The following is a 25579-nucleotide window of genomic DNA, read 5'->3' as shown; positions in this document are numbered from 1 at the left end:
GTCGAAGGCTGGGAGACATTGGGCATTTTGAAACTTGGTGACCATCTGTAGAATATCTTGAGCCCTCACCTCTGGTGACAAGGCTTTTCCCAGGGAAGTGTCCAGGACCGCTCCAATGAACTGGATTCTCTGTGATGGTATCATCTGTGACTTCTTTAAATTGAGGGAGAAGCCCAGTCTGTGAAGGAAGTGGCAGACATAATCTAGCTGGGCCTGGGCCTGTTCCGAAGATACAGCCCTGATCAGCCAGTCGTCCAGGTAGGGGTAGACGTGGATCCCTTCCCTCCTTAGACTCGCCGCCACTACCGACATCAGCTTGGTGAAGACCCTTGGGGCGGAAGTCAGCCCAAGTGGCAGAACTCGAAATTGATAATGAGAGTCGCCAATTGCGAACCTCAGGTATTTCCTGTGTCTGAGATGGATTGGCACATGGAAATAAGCATCCTGAAGGTCCAGAGATACCAGACAGTCCTGGAGCTGGAGGGCCTGAAGGATCTGAGAGAGAGTTACCATCTTGAACTTGTCCTTCCTGAGGAACTTGTTCAATTCTCGTAAGTCCAGGATGGGTCTCAATCCTCCGTCGTCCTTTGGTATGAGAAAGTAGGGGGAGTACCAGCCCTTGTTCCTTTCCGCTACAAGTACCGGTTCTATGGCACCTTTTTCTAGTAGGTCTATAATTTCCTGCAAGAGGAGCGGATCTAAACTTTCAGAGAGCTGTTCCCCGGTGGATGACTGAGGAATGTGTAGAAAGGGTAGGCAGTAACCTTGGGCAACTGTTTCCAATGCCCAAGCATCTGACCTTGTAGCCTGCCATTCTGTCAGATGGTGAGTTAACCTGCCCCCTACAGGTGTATTGTGTGGAAAGGCCTCAGAGTGGTTTGGGGGCGGCTGATGCAGATGCCGAGGGTAAAGAGGCACCTGCTGCTGCTGCAGCCTTAGTACTTTTGACCCGTCCACCTCGGGTGGATCTCCTTTGGCCTCTTTGAGCTGGCTGTCCTCTGCCTTTCCCGAATGCGGAATAATAGCGAAAGGACTTTCCTCTTCCAGAGGTTCCTGAGTGGCGTAAAGAAGGTTGGCGGATAGCAGCTCCTAAAGATTTTGCTGCTGCTTTAGAAGTTTGTAACTTTTCCAGACTGTCATCAGCCTTTTTCCCGAATAATGAAGAGCCGTCAAAGGGCATATTCAAAAGTCTGGCCTGTACATTTGGAGCAAAGCCTGACTTTCGCAACCACGCATGCCTGCGGATTGTTGTACTTGCCGCCATGGCCCTGCTGATACTGTCAGCGGAATCGATGCCAGTTTGAAGTGATTCGCACATGGCATCCTTGCCATCTTTAATAAGGTTAAGGAAGGCTTCCTTTTCCTCTCCTTCGGGTATGCAGTCAGCCGCTGATGAAGCACACTCCCATAGTGTGTGACTGAACCTGTCGAGCGTACAGTTGGCGTTGATAGACTTCAACGCCATACTACTGGTAGAGAAAACTTTCTTCGCTATAGAGTCGTACCTCTTGTCATCTCTATCCTGTGGGACAGTAGGGTAAGCGGTCCTACTGCTAGATGAAGTTGCCGCTTGAACCACCAGGCACTCTGGAGTCGGGTGTTTTGATAATTATTCAGGGTCAGCAGCCGCTACCCTATACTTGGTTGACAATCTTTTATTGACTGCAGGGATAACCTCGGGAGTTTCCCAATTAGATGCAGTTTTCCTTTGTAAGGCTGCATCGAAGGGGACCACCGAGTCCTCCTGTGGGACTTTGTCTAATATATCTGTTAGGTCATCCTGTTGAAAAACGGGTGAAGGCGCAGACCAACCCATAAACTCAATAATTCTCGCCATCAGGGTTCTATAGGGTGTTTCGGCATGTTCCCCTCGGTCTGGCTTAACAAATTCCACTTCTGGGGAAGTGTCCAGCCCACTTGCCTCATGTAGTGACTCCTGTAGGTCCTTCAGCCTGCTTTCCTCAGAGGTGAAATCCTCTGCAATAGGCAGTGTGGTCCTCTGTTACCTGAATGTTTCCTGGTCAGAATCTTCCCCCTCTTCATAAATTGAAGAAAGTCCAGGGTACTCTGACCTCTGAAATGGAGTAAAACCCATCTCTAAGGCAGAAGGAGCCAAACTCGTCGTTATTGGACGAGAAAACGTCGATGTCGTTGACGCCGATGTAACAGGCTTCGAAGGCGCCGAAAAAACTGGTAGGGGTCTCGAAGAACTCGAGAGGATCGGGATCCTACTCGAGGGCATGGACGACGGTCTCGGCGTCGTGCCGAGGCCCTTGAAATCACTGTTGGCTATGGAGTGGCCTTGGTCTTCTCTTTCATCGGCGTCGACGATGGCGTCAAGTCGATCGACCGATGCGTCGAGGAACCCTTCGACAACGGCGTCGATCCGTGCGTCGAAGGAATCTTCGACAACGGCGTCGAAGACGGTGCCTTCTTACCAGATGGCTCATGGCGCTCTCGGGTGGAATGTTTCGCTGGGTGCTGCGACTCGCGGCGTTTTGATTTTTTGGGTTTTTCACCCGGGTATCACCCTCAGCTGTCTTCGAGGGGGTCGAGGCCGCGTTCTCGAAGACGCTTAACATTTTCTTTCTGAATTCCTCCCACTCAGCTTGAGAACTGTGTTTAGTGGGACAGGAGACTCTTTCTGGGGACACAGAAGACGACGAGGAATGGGACCTTCGACGTCTCTTTTTTGAGTGTCTTGATCTCGACGAATGGTGGGAGCTGCTTCGAGATCTAGAATGGGAATGTTTTCGACGGTGAGGAGACAAATGCCTCGACTCAGCCGACGAAACTTTCGAGGAGGTTTTGGCTGACTTGCCTCTCTCGAGCTTCCCCTTGCGCTCCTTCAAGGCTTTCGCCGTCATGGACATGCAGTCCTCACACTCCGAACAATGGTGCTCGGATCCCAAGCACCATAAGCAGATCCTGTGTAGATCCGTTATTGACATTTATTTACCGCAGTCTCGACATTTCTTGAAGCCGGATCGCGGCGTCATCGGTTCTGATGAAGAAGCCATCGAGAACGATAAGGTATATTCGAGTAGAAATAGATAGTTATCCTGACTGAACTGAGCAACGATGTTCCGAGGCCCCACGAAGCGCGGAAAAACCGAACTGAGTAACGGACGCAGCACGTGGCTTTTTATGGGCATGGGGACGTCGGCGCCGATACGGTGGCCGTCGAAGGACATCGATTCGATGGACGTCGACGCGCAGCGCCCTCTACAGAAAAAATTTCCGAGGCCAGCAAGCTGGAAACGCATTATCAAAGATAAGGAATACGTTGGAGGACACAATCCCTTCGAAAGTAAGCTTAAGAATCTGGACTCTGGAAACCAGGACTTACTGGCTGGCAGAGGGACTCCCAGGTTCCCCCAACCCCCTTGTTTTTTTTTATATTGAAGTGTTGGGCAGCTTTTAGCAGACGCAAGTTATATTATAGTTGATTATCTACTGGAGAATCTGCTGCTGGCAGGTCCTGGTGGCCGGGCGATTGGATGACAAAGTTCCCATTGTCATCATCATCATAGTACTGATCTTGATCTCAGTCTCTGAAAGAGCAGGGATCTTGAGACCCTGAGATGGTCGAAAGCGTACATGTCCTGAGAGGGGTCTTGATAAAGGGAGGCTGGCAGCCCCCATTTGAGAGGAACCCAAGTTCTTCAGGGTGCCCATCCATGAAATCTACAAAGCAGGACATCCTTTTTATTATTCTGTTGAATTGTTCAGTGGTCCACTCAGTGGAAATTTGTAAACATGAGGGGGTAGATGGTGTGGAGAGGGTGTATAATCCTTGTGCCGCATTGCCCCTGTGAGTATCTACAGGGGAGAAGGAACCAGCATCCTGAGAGACAGTGGGCTGGATTGGCAAAGGCGTTGAGGATTTAGTCAGTTTGTGTGTGGCTTTAGAAGGGTAGCAGGGACACGTTTAATAAGTTCTTGCGTTTTCGGCATAGATTTGGGGGACGCTGATGCGCCTTTCGGCATGCGAAAGGAGGGCCTTTTTATGATCAGTGCCCGAAACGGCTTTCAACGCTAGATCAGGCAGCCTGTCATGCAGCAGAAAGCGCGAGCGATGGCTTAGAGGACAGGAAAGGTTTGGAGGCTCTCTCCATGGAGACCGCATGGGCTTCGACAATCGACGATCGGCCATGGGTTGTGTGTTTAGCGTGTTTGGAAGTGTTTGTGCTTGGGCCGCCGGGTGTAGTCTGTCACAGAGCCACTTGCCTGCTTAGTGGAGTCAGGGGGCCGCACATGGGGTTCCGACGAACCTCTGTCACCTTTGGCGATCCTCAGGACGCCGATACTGCCCTCACTGGATTCCCCTTCACCTTGATGGAGGCTTAGGCATGCACGGCGTGGACGGCCCATTGCTTGGTGCGGCCGCCAGTATTTTTGGGCAGAAATGTTTGCAGGACTTGCAGACCTTTTCTGGATGTTCCCTAGGTGTGCATCCTTCCAAGGGAATTTGCTAATACAAGTAGGACAACATTTAAAGGGGGTATTCTCCATAGCAAATGGAAAGCGCAGTTCAGCAACAACAGGGAAAATACGGTGGCAGAATAGCCATTCTTTAAAGGGATGCAACTATATGAAACCTCCCAACGCTCTCTCTACTGTAAGGGCCAAGGCCTGAAGAGGCCCGTGAAGGCTGTAGTGTCTGGTCGTTGAGTAAGTCAAGCGTCGTCGACCATTTGGCCGTCCGCCGAGGGTTTATCTAGCAGTAATGATGCAGCAGCAACAGGCAGACAGTAAAGGTTAGAAGAGAAAGTCTATGAATAAACTTAGTCAAAGGCATCAGCCTGAAAGGAACTCTGCAACTTGTGACTGACCACAACGGCGCAAACAAACAATCTGATGACCGACGCGTGAAGGACCATGGGTATAGTAGACATCACACTTGGGCTAGTATTACTAACACGCCCAGTCGACATCCTTTTTCGAGTTTCGAAAACAAATTTGTAATAGTCCACGACTACCAATAGATGCCAAGACTACGCAGAGCATGTGATCTTAACAGATCCACAAGCCTCAGATAAACAAGTTACTCTTACCTGGTAACGTTTTTTCGATGGGATGGTCCGACGACGTATTCCAAATCTATGACAGTAATCACCACAGCTGTGCTGCTTCGGAAAATCTTTCGGCGTCTGCGTCCTGCGTCGATGACGTTGATACGCCGTCCTCGAGGACCTCCTCCGATGGCACCAGATGTTATAAGTAGGACGCACGACGCCCGTAGCCTCAGTTATAGTTTTTTCCCAGAACGTGTGGCACCAATCTTCTGCCAGTACGACCACAGAAAGCCTTGCGGAAACGTAAGCTGCAATCGCATAAGAAATTCTGTAGCGGGGTAGGCAGGGAGGGAGCGATATGGAATACGTCGTCGGACCATCCCATTGAAAGAACGTTACCAGCCAAGAGAGTAACTTGTTCTTCGAGGGGATTGGGTCCTCCGACGTATTCCATATCTATGACAGACTCCCAAAGCAGTACCAACGTAAGGAGGTGGGAAAATAATTTAGAATACACAAATTTAGAATGCTCAATCAAATTGCAGAGTAAAGGACCGCCTTGCCAAAGGCCAGATCCTGCCCCTAGATAGAATCGAGGGAGTAGTGACGTACAAGAGTATGGACCGAAGCCCAGGTGGCTGCATCACAGATGTTACGATTAGGAACACCCCTCTGCAGGGCAGTAAAGGCAGCCATACCCCTGGTAGAATGGGCCCGTAAGCCGACCGGAGGGTTCTTAATGGCCAAGCGGTAATATTCGGCAATTGCCAAGATGATCCATCGAGAAAGTCTGCTTAGTAACAGCTTGTCTCAGACGCCCTCCAGCGTAACCAATAAAGAGTTGATCGTCCACTCTGACCCGGGACATGTGTGAAATGTAGAAGCTTAAAGCTCTCCTAGGATCCAGCCTATGGAGCCTCTCCTCTTCCTTACCAGGATGTGGAGGAGGATAAAATGCCGAAAGAATAACCTTCTGGCTTAAATGAAATTCCGACACCACCTTTGGAAGAAAGGAAGGACGAACTCGAAGGACAACCCTGTCCTTGTGAAACACAGTGAAGGGTGGCTTAACTGAAATTGCCTGTAACTCACTCACTCTGCGAGCAGAAGTGACCGCAACTAAAAATACAGTTTTAAGAGTTAACAGTCTCAAAGGGCAGGAATGCAAAGGCTCAAACGGAGCACCCATTAGAAACTTGAGAACAAGGTTCAAATTCCAACCGGGCACCTGGAAAGGTGACGGAGGGAACACATTAGTGAGCCCTTTTAGAAACTGAGAAATTAAAGGAATCTTAAAATAAGAACACTCCTCAGATGAGCGCTTAAATATGGACAGCGCCGCCAGGTAACCTTTAACGGTACCCACTTGCAGGCCCTTGTGGGCCAAAGAAAGTAAAAAAGAGAACGACAGGAATGTCACATGAAAAAGGATCCACATTCTGAACCCTGCACCAGTCGCAGAACTTTCTCCAACGGCAACGGTACAGGGACTTCGTTGCCGGCCGTCTGGCCGAAAGCAACACCTCCATCACGTCTTCATGGAGGTCCCAATCATTATACCTCAACCTTTCAGAAGCCAAGCGTGAAGGTTGAGGGATCTGACCTCTGGATGGAGAACCTGACCCCCTCCCGTGAAAGCAGATCGTCTCGGTAGGGAAGACGACGTGGAGTGCAGATGGACAAGTCGAGAAGGTCTGGGTACTACGTCCTCCTGGCCCATGCCGGAGCAATGAGGATCATCCGGGAACCGAACCTCCGCAACCTCCGCAGCACTTGCGGGATGCCGGGGACTGGAGGAAACGCGTACAGCAGTGGGAAGGACCACTCCACTACGAACGCGTCTCCTAAGGCTCCTCTTAGAGGAAATTCCTGTGAGCAGAACCTTTCGCACTTCCGGTTGACACTGGAGGCGAAGAGATCCACTTGAGGGGTTCCCCCAAAGGGCGAAGATCTCCAGGAGAATCTCCTGAGCCAGCTCCCACTCGTGAGAGATTGCGCTCTGCCTGCTCAGAGCGTCCGCCGTCTCGTTTTCGTCTCCGGCCAGATGAACCGCCCAGACCGAAATTTCCTGCTGGATTGCCCAGAACCAGAGCTGCATCGCCTCCCTGCACAGAGGAAGTGACCCTTCCCCCCCCCCGCTTTCTGTTGAGTTAGTGCATGGCCACTGTGTTGTCCGTCAAAATCAGGACATTCTTTCCTCGCACAGTCGGCAGAAAAGCCTTCAGGGCAAGCCTGACGGCCCTCAGCTCCAACAGATTGATATGGAGTCTGGACTCCGACGGAGACCAACGACCGCTGACCGTCAACCCGTCCTGTGAGGGATGTGTCTGTCACAATCTTCACCTCCGGCCAGGGTAGCCAAAAAGGAGCCCCCTTCATCACATTGCCTTCGACGGCCCACCACAGAAGGTCCTGGGCGACCGAGGGCGGCACCTGAACAGGGTCCAACATCCTGCCGGAAGACCGAGACCACTGGAGCTTGAGTGCCCATTGCAAAGATCTCATCCGCAACCTGGCCTCTGGCACCAGAAGACTGCAGGATGCCATGAGGCCGAGCAATCTCAAGTACTCGAATGCAGGGAGACTATGGGCAAGTTGAAACTTGTGCACCATCTGTTGAATGTGATTAGCCCTCACCTGGGGAGGAAAACACTGCCCCAGGGACGTGTCGAGCACTGCTCCGATGTACTCGAGCCTCTGAGTTGGCATCAAGTGGGACTTCTGTAAGTTGAGGGAGAAGCCCAGCTTGTGGAGGGAGTGGCAGGTGATGGACAGATGATCCAGGACTTGCTCACGAGAGCGCGCCCCGATCAACCAATCGTCCAGGTAGGGGTAGACGTGAATCCCCCCTTTCCTGAGATGCGCTGCCACAACAACCATGAGCTTGGTGAAGACCCTCGGGCCGGAGGTCAATCTGAACGGCAGGACCCGAAACTGAAAGTGCGAGTCGCCAACCGCAAACCTCAGGTACTTCTTGTGCTTGGGATGGATCGGCCCATGAAAATAAGCGTCCTTGAGGTCAAGAGACACCAACCAGTCCTGAAGTTGAAGGGCCTGGAGGACTTGAGAAAGAGTAACCATCTTGAACTTGTCCTTCCTGAGGAGATTGTTCAAACCGCACAAGTCCATGATGGGTCTCAATCCCTCGTCTTTCTTTGAAATGAAAAAATAAGGGGAATACCATCCCTTGTTCCTCTCCGTTACAGGCACCAGTTCTATGGCACCTTTCTCCATTAGGCATTGAATTTCCTGCGCAAAGAGCGGATCCAGACTCTTCAAAGAGAGGTTCCCTGGTGGATGGTCGTAAGGCCTCTGCCGGAAAGGAAGACAGTAGCCCTGGGCTATGATCTACAGAACCCACACATCTGAAATAATGGCACGCCATTCTACAAGATGCTATGCCAGCCTTCCCCCAACCGGCGAAGCATGGGCCTCATGACTGAGCAGAAGCGGCTGCGTTGTTGCCTGAGGGCAGAGACAACTGCTTGCGCGGCCTTGGCACCTCGAGTACCTTGTTTACCACCTCTGGCACTCCTATGGTTGCCCCTTTGACTTGCAGCTCCTCTCACTTTACTAAAGGATGAGCAATAACGAAACAAACCTCCCCTCCATTGCTGTCCCCTGGGACGAAAAGGCAGAGGTTGGCAGACTGCAGCGCCCAACGACTTTGCTGCAGCTTTGGAGGTCTGCAACCTCTCAAGGCTCTCGTCAGCCTTGCTGCCAAAAAGATTTTCACGATCAAAGGGCATGTTGAGGAGCCTGGCTTGCACATCAGGAGCAAACCCCGACGCGTGTACTAGCTAACTGCCAAGAGGGGAAGGGAGGGAGGGTGATGAGGAAACCGGGGAAGAAATGTCCATTCAAAACAACATTACAGATAAGTAAATCATTTGTTCTTCTAATGGTCTCCTTCCTCCCACAGATTCCTCATCTTTGATAGACTCCCCAAGCAGTACAATGACCTTGAGACGGGAGGGTAGCAAGGACACCACCTAAACCAGAAAACGGAGGGACACCTCTGCCAAAACAAGCGCCCTAACCAGACATAGAAGCAAAGCATTAGTGCTTAGCGAACATGTGCAAAGAATCCCACGTAGCTGCTTGGCAAATATCCAGAGCAGTGACTCAACGCTGCAGAGCAGAGGTGGTAGCCAAAACTTCTGATTGAGCCCAGAGACCTCCTTGCAGGCCAGATCATAGCCATCTGAGAAGCAAAGAATGATCCATCGAGACAGGGTCTGTTTGGTCACAGCCTTGCCAGCATGGGCACCAGAGGCCATCAGCACAGATCTTCCTTGTCAGAGGGATGTAGAACTTGAGGGCTTGCACCGGATCCAATCAATGGAAACGCGTCTCTGCCTTTGAAGGATAAGGCGGAAGTAGACCTACAGATGGATCTTTTGAGAGAGATGGAAGTCTGAGACCATCTTTGGAAGGAAGGAGGACCTGAAAAGTTGTATTTTCCTTGGAGAAAACCAAGAAGGAAAGTTCAACAGAATGCCTGGAGCTCACAGACCAGTCTAACGGAGGTTAGGGTGACCAGGAAGATCACCTTAAAGATGAGCCGTCTTAATGAACAAGAATGAGGGGGCTCAAACAGAGCACCCATTATAAACATCAACACTCAATTTACATCTCACGCTGGTACCACAAACTGGTGTGGGGGAAACATATTATAACGACCCTTCAGGAATTGCAGGAAAGTGGAGATCATGAAAAAGGAACCTTGCTTCAGAGCCCTCTTGAAGACCGAAATGGCTGCAAGATACCCCTTCCCCGTACCAATCAGCAGGCCCAGCCGGGCCAATGACAAAAAATCCAATACAGAGGATGTGGAGCAAGTAAAGGGGTCCAGACCCCTCTCCTGCAACAAGTCGAAAACATACACCACCTGCCGGCAGAGATGTACTTGGTGGCGGGTCTCCTAGCAGAGAGGAGAACATCCAGAACGTCCTCCGACAGATCCCATTCCTTATACCTGTGCCTCTCAGCAGCGAGGCATGAGGGTTCAGGCTGCTGATGTTTGTGTACAGGACTGACACCCCCACCCCTCCAAGATCCCTCCTTCACCCCAGAGTGGTAGAAGAGGTCAGTCACCTGCAATAGGTGATAGGGAGGGTGGATGGCCTTGTTCAGCAGCTCCGGGTACCACGTTCTCCACGCCAAGTCTGGAGCGATCAGAATCATAGAGGACCCGAACAGCTGCAGTCTCCTAAGAACCAAGGGTATGACCGGGATCGGCGGGAGCGCATAGAGCAGATTAAAGTCCCACTTGACTGTCGGAGCATCCACCAGAGATCCCTGAAGAGGGAACTTCCTGGAGAAGTCCCTGGAGTAGAACTACCTACACTTCCTGTTAACACTAGAAACAATGAAGTCCACCTGGGGAGTACCCCATGGGAGAAAATCTCCAGAATGTCCTGGCAGAGCTCCCACTAGTGGGAGGATGAAGACTGTCTGCTTGGTGCATCCCATAGAATGTTCTACTTGCCGGCCAGGTGGCCCACAGTCAGAAACGCGCTATTCTCCAATGCTCAGAACCCAAATCAAATTGTATTTCTGCATAGAGGCAAGGAGCCTACTCCACCTCGCTTGTTGAAGTAATGTATGGCTACAGTGTTATCCGCCAGGATCAACAATGGTTTGCGTTTCGCAGAAGGGAAGAAAGCATCTAGAGCCAGCCTGTCGCTCCAGCAGATTGATGTGATCCAGGCACTCTGATAGGGACCTGTGAGGAGCCCGAGGGCATCCTCACATCTACTCCTCCTGGATCTTCCTCTCAGGTGGCCAGGGAAAGGCCATCTCTCTTGGATCCTAACCCTGGGGGTGGATATGCGAGGGAGGATCACCTGGGTGCAGTGACCTTGAGTGGGGAAGAGGATTTTGGTGAGACATGGTATTCCCCTTTCCCTGGTCACAATGAATCCTACCCTCCTGCTGCATTTGTAGGTTGACGGTTTCTCACTCTTTCATACACAAACTGTCTGTAAAGACTGGAGGGGGCATTTGTACTCCTGCCCTCCATAAGGCAGAGTAGAAGTACAGAGCACCCCAGCCAAGGTTCTCTATAAGGTAGCGGCCAAGGCTTATACTCTCAGTAGGTGATGCAGGCTGGTTCTTAAGTAAAGTGTAGTCCCCAAGCCCCCCACAAAGGAATGTCCACACACTAGGTTATGTGCTAAGAGCTCTTTATATAAATAAGGTTCAAGATATATACATCAATTAATAACACACTTTGTAATCTGGCAAGTCTAATATGGAAAATATACAATGTCTATGTGGTACCACTCTTAACTATTGACTCCTTTAAAATGCACCAACTGCTGATTGTTTCTAATGGCATACAAATCAAACAGTAATGTGCATCCGCATAGGAAGGAAGACAAGTTGGGCTAAACAATGGCAGAATGTTATCTCCCTCTACCTAGGTACAATTCTGACTGAGGATCCCCGCCCCCCCACCCCGCCACCTAGGCAACCTGTAACGAAGTGTATTAACAAGCTCAATCCATTTATGTTTAAATAGTCTAGTTTCCTGGTCAAAAGTGTTCCAATGTACCCGAATTTAGCAGAGTTCTGATGGGTTCCTCGTGGGTGGACTCCATTTAAAGCGGGAGCCATGGTCGTCGAGACCGCTTCAAATTTTGTGGTGCTCGTTGATGATCGATCGTGAACATCCTACATAGACGAGGTGGGCAGTGCACCTCGATGACCGAGTTCAGTGCCGCAAAGAGGATTCGATGGCGAGCGTAGGCCCAGCAGCGGGCGTCATCGATCGGGACTCTACCACAGCTCGATCTTCACTGGCATCTTTGTGGACTTCAGGTGGCGGGAAACCCACCGGCGGATTCTCCCTGGTCGTCTGCGACCAGGACTTTCTCTGGCGGGACAAAGTGGTCGACTGTGATGGCAAGGGAGCCCTTGGTTTAAACGTTCTTAGGCAATGGTGGAGTGTTGCAGCTCTGGTCGTCGAGCAGGACGGTGTCAAGCTGTCCCCGCTTCTGGCCAACACGAATCGACGGGCTTCCAGCGGTCACAGAAATCCTCTGAACCCCAGTCAACGGTGATGGACGTCGACTGCCTCGATGTGCTGGTGCTTTACACCAATGTTTCTAGGCAGACCCAGTCTCCGGTCGACAGCCTTTTGGGACAGACTTCCAGGGTGCCTCGATGAAGATCAGCTTCTGCACGATGTTACCTCGTAGCTCAGGGAGAGGTCTCCTAAACAGGTCCTCTCTTGGATCAGTCCTGGACAGACACGGCAGCTTTTGGATTTAGTCGACAGAGAGCAGCAGCAAACCTTCTTCCAACTTGGCTTCAAGGATAAGCAGCTTCAAGTTTCAGCTTCTGAACAATTAGGCAAGTGAGAGGTCCCCAGATAAACACATCTGTCCCTGATTCACACTGCTGAGCCAGGCTCAGTCAGCCAGTCAGTCAGTCAAAAGGGCATTCATGCAGGAGGCAGCCATTCACTCCCACCCAGACACTCACAACAAGTAATGTGGATTGGGGCAAGCACCCAGCCTTTCAGCAGACCACACTGCATTTATGTCAGTTCACTCCATTCACCCAGGTCCCACCTCAAGGGTGTACCCACAACATACAGTCGCTAGGAAGGCTCCAGCCAGTCTGGCCTGAACTTCCCCACAATACCATATATGGATCTTTCACCCAAAAGCCAGTCAGGGGAAGGTACAGAGTCAGGGCTTCCCAGGACTTTGAGAAAACAAATTAACAGATAATAGAAACCAAGGTGCCACAGGGGCCATCTTGTCCCCTATCAGGAATCCACTGATTCCTGTGGCAGGGCTTGGGAATCCCAAAATGGAGGATACTCTGAGCACCTGTCAAATTCAGCATGGAGCTGCCACCAGCCCACACCCTGCTCCCTAGGCGACACACAGACACACAAAGACACAGACAGACACAGACACAGACACACACACACACACCACCATAAACTAGGGGTACAGGGTTGTACCCCCAACCCAGGGGTGCCATAAGGGTATCCCAAGGGTCTCTGTTCACCACAACCAAAAAGAGGAAGAGCTGCACTGCCAAGAGTCCCACATGGACTCTTGTGCAGAAAATACAGAACATACATGAGGGAGTACAGGACAAGGACATGGAGGCCCTATCCCTCCAATTAATTTCCAGCATATCACTGCCCCACAGCCCTTTCCTTTAAGGGTGGGACGAGGAGGAGGCAACTGGGAGTTATGCACACTTCCACTCATTCACACCACTTTGGTACGGAGACGAGGAAGGCTGTCGAGTACCAATGCAATGGTCAGGCAATTGAGGAAAAAGGGCTTGCACCTGCAAGCAGTCAACAGGCCCCAGGTGCATAAAATGAGACCGCTCGGGGAAACTAAGAGAAACCCGTCTGGAGAGAAGGACATGCCTGGCAGACATGGAGCAGGCTGGAGAGGGGACGCTGTGAGCAGCATGTTAGGGAGAATTCTCAGAAATGTGCCAATTCCCTTCTACCTTAGACACCCCCGAGCTCTTTTTGCTGGACTTTAGGGCTATTAATTTCTATCCTGGAGTAAGTGAAACGTGTTTCCCCACTCATGTATTTTTCATTAATTAGAACACTTTCTTTTGACTTTGGAGTCTGACAAACTCCAGAGGCATCATCTTTTTACATTGTGACACAGCACCTTCAGTGCAGTGGCACGGGGAAGTCTTTCAGATTTCCTCAAGGTTTAAATACCTTCTCTTGGTTAAACTACTGTTTCCAAGAGCAGTGAAGTGAAATTGGCTTTGCTTACATTTTGTAACTTGCTAGACCCAGCACACACCATCTTACAATAGGGTTCTGGAGGGGTTACTTAGGATCCCCTTTGTATAATTTATCATGTTACATTTTTATGTTACCCTTTCTACAACTAATGGTTGGTGGCAGTGGTTTACTTTTTCCTACCATTGTGTGTTTCCAGCGTGGGCTGCAATTCCGTGGGTGCCCATTTTGTCAAAATGGCCTAGGTCTTCCGTTTATGCCATTTATTGTTGGAAAGGTCTTTCTAGAGATTTACTCTGCGCACCAAACCAAGTTTGGTCCCTTTGTTCATTTTGTCTTTGGCGGATTTCACTGGTGAAGCCCGCCTCTGGCTCCAGCGTGTCTGACGGGGGAAGGAAGTGAGGGAGGTGCCCAAAACTCCCTGTGCTTAATCCCCTTGGTTAAAGGAATGCACCCAAAGGTGATTGGCTGGCTGTCCTTGGAGGACAGCTACCCTGCTGTGTGATTGACAGCTAGGCTACGAATGAATGGGAGAAACCTGCATAAAAGGCAAGGTCTTTTGCTTGGAAGTCAACCACTGGACAAAGGAATCCGAAGAAGAACTTGGAAGAGACGCCTGCTGCAACTCCTGGACCATCGGTTTGCTCGGTGAAGCACTGCTGCAGTGCTGAAGCTCCAAATTCTGAGGCCCAGCATCAACACGTTCTGCAGAACTACAAACCGGAACAGAAGCCAGCTGGAACCAATTTCTTCAGACCTAAGGTACTGTAAAACTAAGGGGTACTTACCCCGTTTTGTGTAGCCTTGCTAGCTCTCAGTTGAGACTTGTCTTGGGTGCTTTTGCAGAGTTGCTTACAGCTTTGCCCCTCACAAGCCTCCCAGCTTGTGGCCCAACAGTGATTTAATTTTCAACAAAGACTTCTAAAGTATTGTGCAAGACTTTTTACTTACTTTCAAGAAGTGCTTCAGCTCCCCTACACTTTGCTCAATTGACATTGGCTGTCCTAGCTCCCTGAAAGACTTCTATCCTCGACTTTGTGCTTTAACTATCCCTCAACAAAAGCCACACATTCTATAACTTGTGTAGCTGGGAAAGGGTTAATTTACTTTGCATTGGGGGGCTCAAAGGTACTTAACTGCTTAAGAATATGTGTTACCCTTTGTCTTATTCCCTAACGATTTGCCTTTTGACACCAAACTCCGTATTGCTCTAAATGTGCTAGTGATATCAATGTCCACAGAGTCCTAGTTATTTAAGTCACCTCAGGGAGTAGAAAGTGTGTGTGCCATCCCAAATGGGTATCTACTGACTTATTGAAACAGAGTGTATTTTTTTAAGTATATTTTGTGTTACATATATTGCTCCCTTCTAAAGAAGGCTTATTCAAACTGACAGTTAAATAAATAATTGTTTAATCAAGAAACCTTGAGTGTAAGCTTATTTGGCTACCTGTCACTGTGAAACTTGGTTACAACCCTACAGCTCACATTGACCCCTCTTGAGATAAGCCTCGCTTCTCAGTCGCTCTACCAATGTGTGTAGTACATGCTTATACCAAAGGTTGGGTTAACTATTTCCAAGATGACAAGGCTGGTGCAGTGTCCCACAGGGTACTGCATACAATCTTGCCTAACACAGGAGAAGGGTGAAAGATGCTTGGCCCAAAGGGGGCCAGGAGAGGGTTAAGACTCCAGCAGTCCTTTTTGCTGAGTGTCCACAGCCAGAGCTGTGGGACACTGTATTCTCCAGAGTGCCGCAGGCCACTGCAGCAAGGTTGAAGCTGGTGAGCGCTGCTCGCTGAAGCTCCTGGAAGGCACAAGGGAGCGAAAGGAAGCCGGAAAGAAGAAACTTTTTGAAAGCCAAGAGATTTGAACTGATAGTTTTGAAGAAGGAAGAGCTGATTCTTGGGGAAGGGAGTCACAAGACTTTGTGAACTGTGTTTAAATCTTGGGGAGGGAAACCTGAGGCCTTTTCGAACGATTTTGAACTTGCAGAAGGCGAAGCTGGAAAGTAAGCCAGGTGCTGGAAGAAGCTCAGAACTTTATTTGGAACACAGTTTCTTTTGTTGCTGACATCCCTACACATTATATATCTTTAGTTGCGAGGGCAAGTATATGTCTTGGAAACAAACTTTTGAGTTGAACTTAATGACAGACTATCCTTGTTCCTTTAGGGAGGAAAATCCAACCTTAGCATAGGGCAAGTTAGTCCTTACTCCATCCTGGAGTTTAAGAACAAATAAACCATTGTATTTAGAAAAGTGAATCTGTTGTCTGTGTCTCACTTCATGGTGCCTTCACAGACCCCCTCACCATATTATCGAAGCACCACCTCCAGATGCACCCTGGCCCTACCCCAGTGCTGCCTTTGTTTGCCCGATGGTGCTTGATAACTACCTCTGTGGGTATAAGTGGAAAAAAGACAAAAACCCCTGCCTTAAGAGCATGGACCTCCAAGCTTTTTGGGGAAGCATGTGCAGAAAGGATTTTAATCATTTCCACCACTCCAGTTCCTTATTCAACTCAAAATTCTTGAATTCCCTTTACGTTAATCTTAACTAGACATTTCAAAGTGTTACTTTCCTTTACTATTCTTTTTATTTTTCTTTGTTATTTCTCTCCAATTTTTTAGGATTTCATTCCCATCGAATAGTCACTTCTGTTAACTCTAGATCGTTCATCAATTTGTCTAATACATTTAGTCCAAAGCATACAAATTGACAATTTCTTCTTTGCACGAAATCATACCACCACTCGTCGTTCGACTTGGTTGTGAATTGTTCTAAATACTTCGTTAGGAATTGTGCCCTATCCGTTGTCACGGCTGTGCAATCTAGTAACAAATGCCTTACTGTTTTTGCATGTTTCCCCAAGTTTTACAGAACCTACAGTGCCCATTGTTCATACTTCGTTGTCCTCTGGTGTGCAGGTACTCGTTCGTCGGATATACATTTAGCCTTATTTTCAACATCCTCTCCCGATGGAGTTAACTGGGAAATGTCATCAAGTATTGCGGCATACTGTCTCTATTCCTATGTTCGTTTGCCGCATTTTTTTGCGTTTTGTATGCTAACTTTCTTGCTCGCGTATTTATCCAGTCTTCCCTTTTTAGTTTTTCCTTTACTTTCTCTGGATTCACGATTAGTTCTTCTATTGATGAGTCTCATTGTGCTAGATGTAGAGTCAATTTTTCTTTACAACTATTTAGTAAGATAGCACTCTTCCCCCTTCCCTGTTAGAATTTTGTATCCGATCACTGGCTCTGACAATGGCATTTTCCTCAGTAAAAAAAGAGATGTCCATCTTATTAAAGAATGTAGGGATTATAGGCCTATTTCTGCCCTTAGAGCAGCTATTGGGAGACATCTTGGTAATTTTAAAATGGGCTTCTAGAACCTACTTTGAAGCTTTGTCCAGATCTTCCATGACAAATTAAGGCCTGCTTCTCCTCCACATGTGATAATGGATATCACTTTCTGGATATAAAACGACTGCAATGGGATTAACGAAAATTTCCCAGATCGTCCATTCAAAATTGCTCCTTGTGAGCATAGCATTTTTATTTTCAGACCAAGCTCTTTTTCACAGTTTTGCTCAGCAATTATGTTGAACTGTATGCCCAAATAATGGATCTCGATCACCCGTTCTAGCTTTTCCTCTCCAATTATCCACCTGAAAGTTTTCACACTCGCTCTTTGACTTCCACCAATCGTCATAAACTTTGATTTGTTACTGATTTGTTACGGTTCATTTGTCTGCATATATACGGAGTGTGTTCAGTAGATGCTGTAAACCAATCTGCGTCTGAGATACCAGGACATTGGCATAGAATATCACCGATATCTCGTTTTTAATTTCCGGAAGAAAGTGTTAAGTTACACTCATAGCGTCAGGAAGGACTGCAATATACAACGTAAAGAGTGTCACTGCAAGTGGGCATCCTTGCTTGACACCTCTTTTAGTTTGTATTGCTGCCTTTAGGCCTTTTTTGTTGTTCGTTCTAACTCTTGTTGTATTCTCATGGTGAGCTTTAATAGGTTGTAGGATCTCAAAGTTTTTCTCCGTTCACCCCATCAAAGGCTTGCCATAGATCTATAAAGGCTAGATGTAGTTTTCCTTTCTCACGGATGGTATTCAGCTTTAATGATAGGATGAACCAATTCAATTCAGTCACAGTTGCTTTCGTAAATCCAGTTTGTTTGGGATCTTTGATTTGTGTTTTTTCCCCACACTGAAAGGTTGGTCTGCAGAATTGAAGCAAACAGTTTTCAGGTCACATCAAGTAACGCTATCGGTCGATAGTTAGACGGATCATCTCGTTGGCCTTTTTTAAAGATCATATGATACTTGATGTCCAGGATGCTAGAATTTGTTTTTCATCCTTGATGTTCTTGAAAATTGAGATCAGATTAGCCAATTTTTCAGAATTATTTTTTTTTTTTAAGATCGAAGTGTGTTAACCCAACGGGTCCTGCCACAGAGGTTTTTTTTTTTTTAAAGACCTTTTATCATTCTCTGAAGATGACTCTCTTCCATATTCAGGTTCCATCGATGACAAGTGTTGTTCTTTAGATCATTACTTGTCTTATTTGTACTACGAAAGACTTGAGTAGTGTTTGATCCTTTTTGTTTCGGACACTCCACTATTTGATCAACTTTGTTGATTTAGGGTCAGGTTGTTTAGGAGTGTCCACATGTCTCGTGTTGTTTTTCTCATTGCTCTCAACATCAATTCTCCTTGTTCTTGGTCCCGTTGTTTAAACCCAGTCAGCCAGTTTTTGTAATATTGCTGCTTTGTTTTTATTGGTCTTACTTGGTCATCACTGTTACTATCTGTTTTCCTTATTTGTGTTATTTCCGGTCTTAATTGCTTTCTTCTCTTAACAACCATTTCACTATATTGGTATTTCGGCTCTAGGAGGGGCATCTTCATTCCCGTTTACTTTATAGGCCGTTAATAGGGAATTGTAAGAGGTATTGTTGAATCCTCTCCTGATTCGTTCGCTACATTTTTTATTTTTAGGATATCATTTTTTCTTATTCTCACTCAATTTCCTTCATGATTTACTTCCAGGCATTCTGTTTTGCCACCTACTATATTCTGGTTCTTTTCCCTTGTCCATTTAAGTCTCAGTATGTTATGGTCGCTTACACATTGTGGAAGTACATCGAGACGTTTTACCTTATGCAGAGGATTCTTAGAAATTCATATGTAGTCTATCGTAGACTCCCGATTTCCATTAGTCCACGTTTTCTTGCCGGAACGTCTCCCTTTGTTTGCCCATTCATCATATGTACATTATGGGCATTGGTCATTTGTACCCACTTTAACTCTTCTTTCTCAGCTCTTCCTAGTTGTTCGGTTCTTGGCAAACCTTCCTTATTTAGGCATTTTATGTTTAAATCTCTACAGATAACAATTGCAGGATGATTCTCCAGCATCTGCGTTTCCCTTATTTTGATTATTGCACTCAGTAGGTTTGTCGAATTAATTTTTGCCGTGTTCCAATAGATGTTTATTAACATATTATGTAATTTTAATTCTGACTTAATCTTTTTCTTGTATTAAAGCCCACTGTACATATCGGTTTACATTTCCATGATTTAGTATTGTTCCAGCAGATTGCTTTGTCAAGATCAAACCAGCATGTGGGCTCCCATAAAATCCTTTTTTTGAAGGGTTATCAAAGTTTCATGGATCTCATATCTGTTTTTCCTGTAACCATGTTTCTTGGCGACGGATCATTTTTGCACCCTTTAATTCAGGTTCCCGTTGGTTAAACGTATGCCTAAAGCCTCTTGTATACCATGAGATTAGTGTTTCATTTCGGTCATGCCCTTCCTTGTTTTGCTAATCCTTTTTTGGATTGTTTATTGCTTTTGCCAGCCAGGACCAATAATGCACTTTTTTCGGTTGGGATGTTTTGTCACTCATAGGTTTCGTCTTCCGATCATCACTCCTACTGTCAAATGTTACTTTTATTGATCTTTTTCTCGAAGTTTCTCTTTAGCTGAAGTAGTCCTTTGGGTCTGACTCAGCACTTGTCTTTTAAAATGGTGTGAGTTTTGGTATCCTGGATCTGTTGCTCCATTTCCAAGATAATGTTTGTTCATTTCAAATCCTAACCGGAGTAGTTCTGAGCTTTCATCTATGAATTGTTTTTTCAGTTCATATGATTTTAAGTGTAAGATCACCATGTGTGCTCTTTTTTCATAAATATATTCTACAATTGCAATGTCGTCTGTAGAAATCTTCTTTAATGTCGGTATGCAGTGTAGCAGATGCATCTCATTCTTCCGATTTAGATTTGTGTCATTCCTTTCCATAAATAGGTTTTCCAACCTTATTTTTAGTGTCTTCTCAGTGTTGAGTCTCATTGGATGAGTGTTTGATTACTTTCTTTCTGTACTCTTTCTGCTGGTGTTGTTGGATTCCATTTTAATTTTTTTTTTTTATTCTATTGGCAACCATTCGAAACTCAGGTCCCAATCTTTATTTCAGTTAGCTCTCCGTTTTTGTGACATCGTTTGAAACTGTAGTTCCTCACTTATTTCATCACAAATTCCTTCAACTTCGACTACTTGTGTGGACGAAGAACTTGTTTTCTCCGTTCACCAATCTGGGCTTCTTGCTCATCCTGTGACTCATCAACATCTTTGTTGTTAGACCCAGATTTGTTTTCCGTGATGTAATATGATGCATCATCGATCAAGTCATGTGTACTTTCATGATCTTCTATGTCAAAGTCGGTCTCACTCTCCTCTGATGATGTATCCAGTTTTATTGCCTCTTTCCTCGGTTGTGTTTTTTTTCCTGCCAACTCCCTTGCTTCTAGTTGAGCACTACTCTTTTCTGGTTTCTGATAGGGGGAGGGGGGTTTGGAGATTCGGCACAAATGCTTGGGACTCATTTACTCTTGTTTTTGTAATATTAATGTTTTTGGTTTTCTTTCCTCTATTTTTATCCACTATGCAGTTACATTTACTTCCTTGTTGCCATTAAGCATTCTCGCCTTGTTCTTTCAGTTTTATCGACTGCACTTGCCTTGTGTGAAAGACTGAGTAGACTCCATCTTTACTTGCATCGTCATACTTTATCCCTTTTTTTTGGGTCTGATTGACTTCGCAATCATCCTGTTTTGTTAGTTGGCTTCCACCCGTTTGCATTTGTCGCCTGTGGGTTTCTCTTAGCTTGTTCCTTTTTTGCTTTGATATTTCTCCTGTTTTCCTCTACCTTTCATGATCATCAGTTTCTCCATTTGTATTCATGGTTTGTGTTGAACACGATGTTTTAATTCGCTGAGGCGTTTCCTTTTCAGCATTAATGGCCGTTTTTTTCCTCAAGTTGTCCAATGTTATTGTGTCTGAGTCTCTGACTCTCTTTCTTCCATTAGCTTCTTCATCCACTTGATTGAGTCCATTAGTGCAAACATTGTGGTTATTTTTTCTCCTTGTTCACCACTTGCGAGATTGCATAGTTTCCTCTGTCATGATGCTGAGGCCTCAGCCTCTTGATTTAGACGCTACTCAACCTTTGCTGTAAATGTCTCCAAGTATATCAGTTTGCTGTGCCTCATCGCAAGCATTGTCGAGTTGTCTAATGTTTTTGTTTAACATCACGTACAATTTCATGTAAGGAGCTAAAGAAATCGCCATCGCAGCCATGACATTATTATGTATCTGTATCCCGGCTGCAATGGATAATCAGGTTTTGTCCATTGGATGGTTATTGGAGTCCCTTTTTTCAGAATTGGAACTTGTGGTTTTATTTCCATTTTGGGTTTCTACAGTCGGATTTCCGTCTTCCATCTCTTCTATATTTACCACACAATTTTTGGCATTTATTGTTATTTCTTTTGAATCCATTCGTGAATTTAGTTTTTTCCATCACAACTTGTCCCTCGAGCTTTTCACGTGGATGCTATGTTCAGCACTGTTCCCTCTGGTGACTCTTGTTTCATGTTCCCAATTTTCCCTTTGTGTTGATTTTTTTGTCCTTTTCCTGTTTCGATTGTTTGCCATTCTTGCATTGCTTCCAGATTACTCAAGTTACTTGATCTTGTTTGTAAATGCTCCTGTATACTCTTGTGCTTGAATTTTGAAGGCATTTTTATGGATCTCATTTCTGGGTGTGCAAGTGCCTGTGTCTCATCCTTTCTATGTAGTTAGAGTGCCGGTCTAATTCTCTTATTTCGTCAGCTATTGAAGTTTCTTGTAAGCGTACACTTCGATTTTCTCATTCCACCCCCCCCCCCCCCCCCCCCCCAAGTTATTTAAATGGCAGTTTAATTCAGGTGTTCCTACTATCTTGTGCTCCTTAATTTTTATCGTTTGTAATTCATGGTAACATTTTTTTTCAAAGAACTCTTCTACGGTCAATACATCCTCTTGGTGGTCAATTGCTTGCTTATGCCATTCTCTGGAATTGGTATTTGTTTCATCGTTAGGGTCTCCCAATTCCACCCCTTCATTGCTTTCTATGCAGATTTTCATATTTCCCATATCCATTTCCGGCAGGTTCCTCATAGCTAGCAATCCTGTTGTATTTGCGATGTCTGTCAGGCTGTCATTTGCCTCGGTTCAATCATTTACGCGCCTTTCTCTCAGTGATCTTGTGTCATTTCTTTTAGCTGTTCCAAAAGCAGTATCTAGGGGCACTGATCTGCTATTTGTACTGCTCTGAATGTTAGTTGCAATGTTATACGTTTGAGCCACCATGTATGGCCTGTTTTCTAATGCTTCGTCTATTTCTTTGAGTCTCGTACCCAGTCCTCGTTTACCAAGCTTTGTTTGATTTCGCTCGCATCATGCATTTTTTGATGCCACCATTCTTAAAGCGTTCGTGTATGAGCGTTGTCACATTTTGAAATGACTTGCTGGTCTCTTTAGACCCTTCCGTTAGGTCATCCGCACTTTCCTTTAGTTCACATTTTTGTTTGCTGTGTACTGACGCAGGCTCATCTGGAGCCGTGTCGATAAAGCACGCGGCTTCCAGGAGCTCTGCGTCGATCAAATCCAGAACCGCTAGTTGTGAGTTCAAAAGAATAATTGTTTCCAGCCTGTCTGCTTCCGCAGTGCATCGGCTTGCACACAGTCTCACGCCTTCGCTCTCACATGTGCTCGCATTCGCAAGGCTCTCACTTACTTGGGGTGTGGCGGGCATTCCTGATTTCACTTTCTTCCTAGCGCTTGTTATTATTTCAGTTGCTGGTGTCTCAGCTGATGTCTCGCCTCCAAAACGCAGCTCGTGTTTGGGCGTTAGCGCAGGTCGCTGGTGTCCATGCTCTCCCAGTCCAGCCGAGTAAGACTAGACTCAGTATTTAATGGCGGTTCTTCAGAGTTAAAAGCACAGTCAATCCACTGCCAAGTCAATAGGAAACACGGGTCCAACGGTCATCACACTCTCAGTAATGTGGACTGGCTCTAGAGAGTGCTAGCCCCCTTCCTGGGCCACACACAAAGGCTTACAAGCCTGTGAAAGCAGCAGCATTTGTAGGTGCGTGCATGATCTTACAAGGACTTAACTAACTTAAGGCGGCCAAACTACAATATGGGCAATGAACAAGTGAAAAATCTCATTGTAAGACCATTTTAAAAAGGAACAAGCCACGTTTAGTAGCCATGCACGGTAACGTGAATGTGCACACTAAAAATAATGCAATAATGGTAAAAATGTAACTGCTGCAACTATCTTAAAAAGCTATGGTGACACAAAATGATTCCCACTGCACTGGACTAAGATGCGTGCAATATAAAATACAAGAACTCAAAAGGGAAACCATGTTTCCCAGTACCGATAGTCTATCAGTTTCCCCAAAATAAATGAGCAAAAGGCAAGGAAAGTGAGGACAGGATTAAAAACAGAGCAAGAAGAACGGGGTTACATAGAAAACTATGGGGGGGGGGGGGGGGGAGTTGCAAAAAGGAATTATTTACTCACAATAGTCAAATAGAAGACAAATGAGTAGAAACAGTCAGAATAAGCACAATAACAACTTTCCTCCATCTTAGTCCAACCCCAAGATGGTATGGGGCGTTGTGCCCAAATGTCATAAGTTCCAATTCATTCCTTCTTCAGGTAAGGTGTTTCAGAAATGAAGCAGTGGGCTCTGGTGATAAGTAGAAAGTTTTTTCAAGTAGCAAGGTTCAAAATTGAGGGGAGCTATTTAGCTCCTGCTTATAGCCCAGAAGAGCCTTGTTAGCTTAAAACCAACAGTTATCAGGAGCTACTTTTGGCTCCCCAGGACAAATGATGGTGAACACACAACTATGCAAATTTAACAACATAAAATGCAATGTACTAGCTCCTTGTTCCCCCAGTGATTACTCCTGGTGACTGGCTACAAATTAATACCCAGTAGCTGATAGTAGCTCCTGCTTATCCAATCTTAATTTTGAGCCCTGAGAAGAACAAGTATTTACCCCAAATCATGCAAGTGCTGCGAGAAACCAAAGGGTGTCTCACCTACTAGTCCCCTACACAAACACTGGTCAGAGGAAGAGGGTGACAGAGTAAAGAGGCTAACCCTTACATATATCATTGGACCGCTAATCGGGTCAGGCAAAGTCAGGCACTTGACTTTAATCACATACATCGGATACCCATTAGCTCTCACCACAATTAAAAGGCAGAATATAAAGACACGCTCTGAGCAAGGTGGAACACGAGAAGGAGCAGACCTTCCGGTGAGAAGGCAAACCTACTGAAGCAGAGCGACCGAGAAAGTGACTAGAGTAAAGGGTGGAGAAACCCAAGAGATCTCTGCAGGAGGTCGTTGCCTCCAAAGAGCTGTGAAAGATACGCAGAGCTGGCCAAATCCCAGACAAGACTGCATTTTGTTTAAAGGACACCAGCAACCCTCCCGGGTGAACGACCGAGTTGGGGATGAGGCCAAGCAGGTTGTATGGAACAAGTTACTTACCTGTAACTACTGTTCTCCAGCATGGGTCTAGCATGGATTCACATGCTCATGAATATTCCCCGTCAGGCTGGGAATCCTTGGTAAAAGAAAAAAATCATCAATTTAATTTCTGAACTGTTTCTCTTAACAACCAATCGCTGAGCTCTAGGTCATACTGCCCCAAGCCAATGACTGCCCTCTGCCTAAGCCCATCCTCAGGCAGCCATCTTCAGATTAGGTAGCACGTAAAGTGGCAGTAGGACCAAGAGAAGAGCTGCAGAGGGGTATGCGGGGAAGGTTTGCATGTGAATCCATGCCCTTGTGTATAGGGATGTGAAAATAGGCATCTTACAAGTTCAGCGACGATAGAAAATCCCCCTCTTCCAGCTGTCGTGTTGGCACATGCTGAAGAGTCACCATCCGAAACTTCAGACTTGATGTACTTGTTCAGATGGCGGAGGTCCAGAATGGGCCTCCAACTGCCGGTCTTTTTGAGAGGAGGTCACGAGAGTACACTCCGGAGCCCCAGAGCCTCTTTGGGACGAGCTCTATCGCACCGTTTTTTAGCATGGCCCACACCTCCAGCAGAAGCTGAGGGACGTGGTTTTCCTGCCGGGCCACTGGTGGCATACAGGGACACTGCCGTTGGGACTCTAGGGTGTGTCCGCGGGCAAGAGAGTCCAGCACCCAACGGTCAGTGGAGATGGTCTTCACACGATAACTAAGTTCGCCAGCCGGCCTCCCACCGGGGTACTCGGGTGGGGGCCCGACGTCACGGCCTGTTCAATCCTGTTTTGTTGTCGAACCGCCGCCTTGGGGATAACATCCTCCTCCAGATTTGCCATGGCTCCTGTAGGTCTCCTGGGCCAATAATCAGGAGGGTTGACGGTAGGACAAAGCACCTCCTCCGAATCCTT

The 25579-nt window shown here is 46.8% G+C and overlaps 1 protein-coding gene across 4 annotated transcripts in view; it reads right to left on the bottom strand.

Moving 5' to 3' along the window:
- LOC138581009 (serine/threonine-protein kinase TAO2) overlaps window positions 1-25579 on the bottom strand; it is a 1567916-nt gene that overhangs the window by 635203 nt on the left and 907134 nt on the right. The window lies entirely within an intron of this gene.

This window comes from Ambystoma mexicanum, chromosome 3p (genome assembly GCF_040938575.1).
Source record: "Ambystoma mexicanum isolate Mex_15411 chromosome 3p, UKY_AmexF1_1, whole genome shotgun sequence".
NCBI lineage: Eukaryota > Metazoa > Chordata > Amphibia > Caudata > Ambystomatidae > Ambystoma > Ambystoma mexicanum.
Note: the sequence above shows the minus strand (reverse complement) of the source record. Positions and strands in the feature narration are given on the sequence as shown.